Raw genomic sequence first — 8,111 nt, 5'->3', positions numbered from 1 at the left:
TGTGTGTGTGTGTGTGTGTGTGTGTGTGTGACTCAGCAGTTGAGGGGCATCTCTGGCAACTTAAAATTTCACCAGCCAGGTGGAATGTAAATTGGTTCAACCCCTGTGGAGAACAGTCTGGAGAACTCTCAGAAGGCTAGAAATGGACCTACCCTATGATCCTGCAATTCCTCTCCTGGGGATATATCCTAAGGAACCCAACACACACATCCAGAAAGATCTGTGTACACATATGTTCTTAGCAGCACAATTTGTAGTAGCCAAAGCAACCCAGGTGTCCAACAACAGATGAGTGTCTGAGCAAGTTGGAACAAAATGGAATATATACAAAATGGAATACTACTCAGCTATTAAAAATGGTGACTTCACCATTTTCAGCCCATCTTGGATGGAGCTTGAAGAAATCATGTTAAGTGAAATAAGTCAGAAACAGAAGGATGAATATGGGATGAACTCACCGTCAGGCAGAAGTTGAAAAACAAGATCAGAAGAGAAAACACAAGCAGAACCTGAACTGGAGTTGGTGTATTGCACCAAAGTAAAAGACTCTGGGGTGGGGAAGGGGGCAGGGAGAGTACAGGTCAAAAAGGATGACAGAGGACCTAGTGGGGGTTGTATTGTTATGTGGAAAACTGAGAAATGTTATGCATGTACAAACTATTGTATTTACTGTCGAATGTAAAACATTAATCCCCCAATAAAGAAATTAAGAAATTAAATAAAAATTTCACCAGCCTACCTCCCTCTGTGCATATGAAATGACTTATTAGACCAATGGCATATTTTATGTCAGCAGAAAGGAACATGATGCTTCCACACACTTGCTTTTGTCTGACTCCTTTCTTCTCCTGGCTGGCATCATTTATAGAGCCTCTAATATTCTTGGTGACTATATATATATAATTTAATCTTGTTTTGGAGACAAAGTCAGCTCCACAGAATTGTCTTCTGAGGCACAGATAGCTCCTAGAGCTATATTCAAGTGTATTCCAAAGCAGACAAAGATCTCAGATTCTAAATACCACTCTTCACTAAAAGGAACCAGGAGTCTTTCAACAAATAGGTGATCTGGGGCATGAGCGGTGGTGCACTGGTTAAGCACACACAGTACTAAGCACAAAGATCCGGGTTCGAGCCCCCAGTTCCCTACCTGTAAGGGCAACAGTTCACAAGGTGAAGCAGGTCTGCAGGTGTCTATCTTTCTCTCTCCTCTTTATCACTTCCTCCTCTCTCAATTTTTCTCTGTCCTATCCAATAAAAAAAATGGAAAAACAGCCACCAGGAGCAGTGGATTCACCGTGCAGGCACTGAGCCCCAGCAATAACCCTGGAGGCAAAAAAGAGGAAAAGAAACAGGTGATTCAATGAGAGTGAAGTGAAATATTGTTGTCCTAGACAGTAAAGAAATGCTCAAAAAGGGGCCAGGTGGTGGCACACCGGTTAAAGGCACACATTACAGTGCCCAAGGATCCAGGTTCAAGCCCCTGGTCCCCACCTGCAGTGGGAAAACTTCACAGGTGGTGAATCAGGTCTGCAGGTGTCTTGTCTATCTTTTTCTCTCCTTCTCTGTCTCCCCTTCCCTCTCAATTTCTCTGTCTCTATTCAATAATAAGTAAATAAATAAAACAAAAACATTAAAAAAATAAATGCTCAAAAAATGAAGGCAACAAGTCTAAATGACAATAGAGACCAGCATGAAGGGGGTTCCCTGTGACCAGATCTGTTTCCACATGAAAACAAACCATGTGAGCAGTCAGTTATATCCTGCTGGTGAAAACAGAACATTCACTGAGAATCCACATTCACCTGAATACATGCAGAGAAGAGAGAGCTTTTCACTACAGTGGCACACCGACTCGTCTACTTAGAATGATGAAATTAGAAAAAAAAATATCACCATTTAGCAACCACCCTAACAGTTCACCCAGCCAAGAAACATCACTGAGTGACAGACTTAGTGGGTGAAAATTTGATGAGGGTTGGTGTAAGTTTTCTAGGCTCAAGTCTACAGAAAGAAAAGTCATAGACTTTTCACTTTAATTGATGGATCAAAGCTGACACCAGCTGTACCAGGGCAGACTGTAAATGCAGCAGCTAACTGAGCACGGAGAGAACATGGCACCACTTTGTGGGCATTCCTGCCAAACACGTTCCTCCTCAACCTTGTCAGGAGGAAACATAAAACAAATCCAAGTGGAGGGGCATTCTACCAAATAACTGTGATGGGCTCTTCAAAGGCACTCATGCCGTGAAAACCAGGGCAGACCAAGGGAATGTCTCCGACCAGGAAGACTAAAGACACATGCCGACTCAAGCAGTGTGTGGCCCTGGACACTCCTGGGACAATCAGGCAAGCTTGAGTGGGAGAGGAGGACTCAGTGATAGTCAATGTGGAGGATGCAGCATTCTTATGCACGGGGTGGGGGATGCCCTTGCTTGGAGAAAAAACATCACACCCAGACATTAGTGTTGTTTTCAGAACTGATTTGACCTCTGTTTCACTCACTTGTTTCACAGACCTCCTGAAGACGCTACCCCTCTACAGCAGAGGTTCTCTGAGAGCGAGCTCTGGCTTTCTAGCTGTAGATGCCAAGGGCTATTTGAAACACGACGTGACAGTGGGAAGTAAAGCAACCTTGCCCTGCGCTTGGGACTTCCCCTGCTCTTGCTGGAGTGTTGAAAGCAGGAAACTTATTAATGATATCTGTATGGTATCATATGCCCTGAATACGAAGATCTCGTGTCGAGGCTGGACTGAGCTAATCATGGGAATTCCCCGAAGCCAAAGCTACTCTGCCCACGGAGTCAGAGCCATGCATCTCAAGGCTGTGGCAAAACTTCGGTCCGTTGGTTCTTTATCCATTGCGTTTAGCCATCAGCTGGGATCTGTTGAGACCAAGAAACCTGCACGTGGATGGGGGCCAGTGAATTCAAAAAGTGGGTGCTGTCCCTCTGTCTGCTACAGCCTGGGTCCCCATGCACAGGCTGTCACTTGCGCAGACCCACTGCTGTTAATGACCCTCCCCCCACAGGAACAGGCAGTCACCTCATTCTTGGGATTCTGCTCCTTCCCTTGGTTTTCTTCTACAGTGAGTGAGCAGTCCCCAGACTTGCTATCTCCAAAGTCCTCTGCAGAAAACACCTACCTCCCATCCTCTGCACCCATGCCTCCTATCTCCCCTACCTCATCCCCAGCCTTCAGTCAGCTGTCTCCCCCATGAACGGTATTAAGACATGTCTTGGGTTCACCATGCTTACTCGTCTCCTCTCCACCCAATCAGGCTGGCAGTGGGAAGTTCCAGTTCTTCTACAGACTCTCTCTTCTACAACTAGCTGGACTTTGAGAGATCTGTGAGGTGTTCTCTCCAGATCCTGTGAGTGAGCTGCTATTTGGTGACAGAGCTAAAGCCAGGACTCCCGTGCCACTCCACAACGCCATCCTCTCCCACTTGACTTAGTTCTCCCCAGGGTGCCCCATCCTACTGCTTGTCCAGTATGAGGATAATGCTGCCTCCCTCTCAGTTGAGAGGGCTTGCTCTCTCTATGTGAGGCTTTGTTTACAACGGTAAATGCAAGAGATAATGAGGTTATTCTCATTCTTTCTCTCTCATCTTCCCTCTATTTCTCTTTTCCTTCCCAGCCCTTCAGAAGTTTGTCTGATGTCTATACTCTGCATAAGATAGTCTCTTGTAAAATGAAAGGACTCAGGTCGTTATGGGGGTGGGGGCGAGGTGGGGGGGTTACAAAACTTTGGTGGAAGGATGTGGTGACTTTTCATGCACTAAATGTGGGTATGAAATGATGCTTCTGTAAAACAATGTTGAAGCCCTAATAGAAAACTAATTTTTTTTTTTTTGCCTCCAGGGTTATTGATAGGGCTTAGTGCCTGCACTATGATTCCACTGCTCCTGACAGCCATCTTTTTTTTTTCCATTCTTGTTGTTGGATAGGATAGAAAGAAACCAAGAGAGGAGGGGAAGACAGAGGAGGAGAGAAAGACAGACACCCACAGACCTACTGCACTGCTTGTGAAGTGACTGCCCTGCAGGTGGAGAGCTGGAGGCTCCAACCAGAATCCTTAGGCTGGTCCTTGCACTTTGCACCATGTGCGCTTAACCTAGTACACCACTGCCCAGCCACCTAAAGGTCATTTTAAAAAAATTATTACTGGGGAGGGAGGGAGAGAGGAAGAGAGAAATTGAGAAATTGAAAGGAGAAGGGAGACAGACACCTGCAGCCCTACTCCACCACTCGTGAAGCTTTCCCCCTACAGATGGGGACCAAGGGCTTGAACCTGGATCCTTGCAGACTGTAATGTGTGCACTTAACCAGATACAACACCGCCTGGCCCCAAGATCATTTTATTAAAAAATAATATAAGAAAACAAAATGACAAAAGCGCATGCCAACTTAGTCAATCTCACATCACAAATTCTTCTAAGAGAGTAAAAAGGGATGGCAAGGGGAACAGATAAGAGGGGTGAGATCATGTCTCAAGACTGGGGGTAACCTACCCCCTTTTCCATGTGAGAGGCCCAGGGCCCACAGAGATGAACTGACTGTGTTCCCCTAAGGTGCAACCCCTCCCCCACCTCTTCAGCAACAACTCCCCGTGAAAAGGGATTTGGGGAAAGTGCTGGAACACTGTCTGAGCCTACCAGGGGGTAGGAGAGAAACTTCTCATGACATAATGATTTTGGATACAATCCCATTAAGCCAGGGCCCTGGGGCTGTTTTTTCCATTAAGATATTTCTTAATTCCCTGATCTCCTTTTGGGTGGGGAGGGGGAGAGAACAGCATGGTGGTGGGGCCTGGGTGGGGAGATGGATGAGAGCTGATGTTGCCATCTTTCAGCATGGAGGAATAATATTAAGGTTCTCCCTTAATCTGGGTTTTCCTCGAGTAAACACTGGGAGGTCTGTGGCTCGGCCTTATTGTCTTTACCAACAGGCCTCTGAAGCAGTCACTTCTGGACAGAAGACAGGAGAAAGGGCTTCTGGAGAACAGCACCCTAATGAGCTGGGTAAACAACCCCCTGTCAGAAGCTGTGGCAACAACCACTAGCAAAAGAATGCAGAAACCAAATCTACCAAGCAAGACTTCATTCCTATTAGTGTTTGGTTGTTCTGGGCTTGGAGGCAAGAGGGATGTAAGGTCTAGGTGGTATGTGGTAGCCTAGAGGGTGTTTTGGGCTGAAGATGTCCAACCAGAGTCCTAGAGTTTTCCTCATGACTGATTTAGATGATGAGGGGAGGGCTGGGGGTGGGGGAACAGTGGACTGACACCACAGTAGAAGGAGGCCATCCCTGACTCACAGAGAGATCTACGAAAGGTGGTGGGGGTGGAGGGGGAGGAGGCATCCATGAAGAGGGAGGCAGAAATGGGAAGGTTACATCTACTCAGAATCCCAAGACAGCACATTATGTTTCCATTATGCTTTGGAGTTGACATGTGTGCACTGCCTCATTCAGAAAGACCCTGTGAGGGAAGAGGACAGATACTCTTAGATGCAACTTTAAGATGAATGAAGCTATCTATTCAAAGCCAGACAATGAGCAAGTGACAGAGCCAATAAAACACATCCACTGAAATGACCAAATGCAAGTAGACACTCTTGAGAGATGACGGTGACCTCGCCTGCCCAGTATCCTCACCACCTTGCTGAGTGCCCAGGCTAACTGACTGCCATGGACTCATTCTTTGTTGGGTTAAGGCACTGCCTCCAGCAAAACCCTGCTGAGAGGCAGAATGGAGGTTTGAAAGATGATGGTGGCAGGTGCTGGGTGGTGGCTTAACCTGCACATGTTACCATGAGTCAAAGTCTGGGTTCCAACCTCTAGTCTTTATCTTCAGGGGGGGAGCTTCACAAGTGATGAAGCAGTGCTGCAGGTGTCTTTTTTCCTTGCCCTCCCGTGAAATTTCTCTCTGCCCTATCAAATAAAAAGGAAGAGGAAGAAAAAAAAAAAAAAGAAGGGGGCGGGGGAAGGAAAATATGGCTGCCAGGAGTGGTGGATTTGTCATGTAGACACCCAACTGTAGTAATAACCCTGGGGGCATTTATTGGATTGTTGGAAATGTAACACATTTTTTTTTTTTTGCATAGAAAAACATGTCTTGAATTTCCTGATAGCCCAATACAAACAGACAGACAGACATGGAGAGACACACAGAGAGAGAGAGAGACAGAGAGAAGGAGGAGGAGGAGAAGGAGAAGACAGAGAAGGTGGTAACGACGACAGTAATTAAGGTACTAGAGGATATGCCTTTATGGCGTACACTGCTGTGGTGGCCTGATCTTCAGAGGTATCACAGTGTATTTCACTCTTTGCTTCTCGATTCTTCACATGTGGGGTCCTGCTGTTTGTCCAGCTTGGACTCTTACCTGTTGTGTCATGGATACACTGTCACAGCCCTCACTCTGTCAGACCTGTGGTGGATCACTCGCATTTGCTTTCCTTGCCCGAGCCCTCTTCACTGAGTGTGGTGACTATGTCCCGTGAGCCATAACAGCCCTCCTTTAACTCTGTCCCGTGATCCAGCTTTCTATTTATAACTCTGACACCATCTCCCCAGGCAATACCTTGGGTCCACCTGCATGTTAGCTGTCGGGCTCAGGCAAAAATTAGTAAATTCATGGGTCCCTTGGAATGTAACTAAAATAGACCTACTAGATTTTCCCAAAATGGAGACCCCCCAGTCTCATCTGCTATATTCTTGCCTTTAGGTTCCTGATTATTAAACAATTTGTTCTGCTTTATATCTTAATGCTTTTTCAAGTTGCTGATGCTACCATGATGCCAACCTGACTTCCCTGGGCCAGTAACCTCACCAATGTACCCTGGACCCCACCTCTCCAGAGTCCTGTCCTACTACAGAAAGATAGAAGCAGGCTGGGAGTATAGATTGACCAGCCAATGCCCATGTTCAGCGGGGAAGCAATTACAGAAGCCAGACCTTCCACCTTCTGCATCCCATAATGATCCTGGTCCATGCTCCCATAGGGATAAAGAATAGGAAAGCTTCCAATGGAGGGGATGGGATGTGGAAATCTGGTGGTGGGAATTGTGTGGAATCGAACCCCTCTTGTCCTATGGTCTTGTCGATCATTATTTAATCGATAAATTAAAAAAAAAGTCATTCAAAGCTTGTTCTTGAACATTCTGAAGCCCTCCCAATGCAGTCCCTGACCAATGCCGGGGAGTCAACAGATAACTGTGGACACAAATATGGGCGGAACTTTCTGGAAAGTGTTCTGTCCACTTTGGCACAGCTCGAATTCAGTAGCTTAGGTCCTGGGTGACTTTCTTAAGGAGAAGACATTGTTTTTGGTTGACACAGCTGAGTTTTTCTCATGGTGTGAAATGGTTTTCTGAAGGGCCAGGCAGAGGTTGTGACTGGTTCTTTCCACTTCTCCTTCATCAGAGACACACGCTTCTGTGCTCCGGTCTGCAGCCATCTTGCCATTTGGAGAGTGTCCAGGTCATAATGAGATCCAGTGGTTGACAGAGCAGGGATTTAGGAGATAGTGATACTTAAAAGAGAGACACCATCATTGTCAAAGCTGCCATCTTTCCTCCTCGCTTTGTTTTCCTTTTCTGTTTGGGAACAAAGGCTTTTTCTTTAGCTCTATAAGCACGGAAGCGTCTGCATTGTTCTCCAAGAGAGTGGCTTCCAATCCTAATCCGTAACCCATGAGCTGACTGCACAAGAATTAGCTGGCAGAGTGTGAAGAATACACCCTCCCTATCCCTGCCTGGAGATTCTGGCTCGCTAGCCCTGGGAGGGCGCCCGGGAGAGAGTGTTTTATAAGCTCCTGGGGTGACTGCAGTGCTGACCCAAGCTTGGGAACCACCGGCCTCAGACTTCACTGTCAGCAGCTCGAGGGGATGGGCGTACAGTCCCACCCACAGGGTGTTTTGGCCACAGCACTGGGAGAAGCTGTGGTGCTGTGGAGTGCTGGTACAGGGGAATACTCCAGAAGCATGCTCAGTAAGTACTCCGTAAGAATACTCAGTAGAGGATGAGGAGATAGCTCACCCCGTAAGAGCACGTACCTTAGCACAACTGAGGCCCTGGGTTCTCGCATCAGCCAGCATCACACAGGAAGGAGC

Source organism: Erinaceus europaeus, chromosome 20, assembly GCF_950295315.1.
Source record: "Erinaceus europaeus chromosome 20, mEriEur2.1, whole genome shotgun sequence".
NCBI classification, from domain to species: Eukaryota; Metazoa; Chordata; class Mammalia; order Eulipotyphla; family Erinaceidae; genus Erinaceus; species Erinaceus europaeus.
This window is presented reverse-complemented; position numbering follows the sequence as displayed.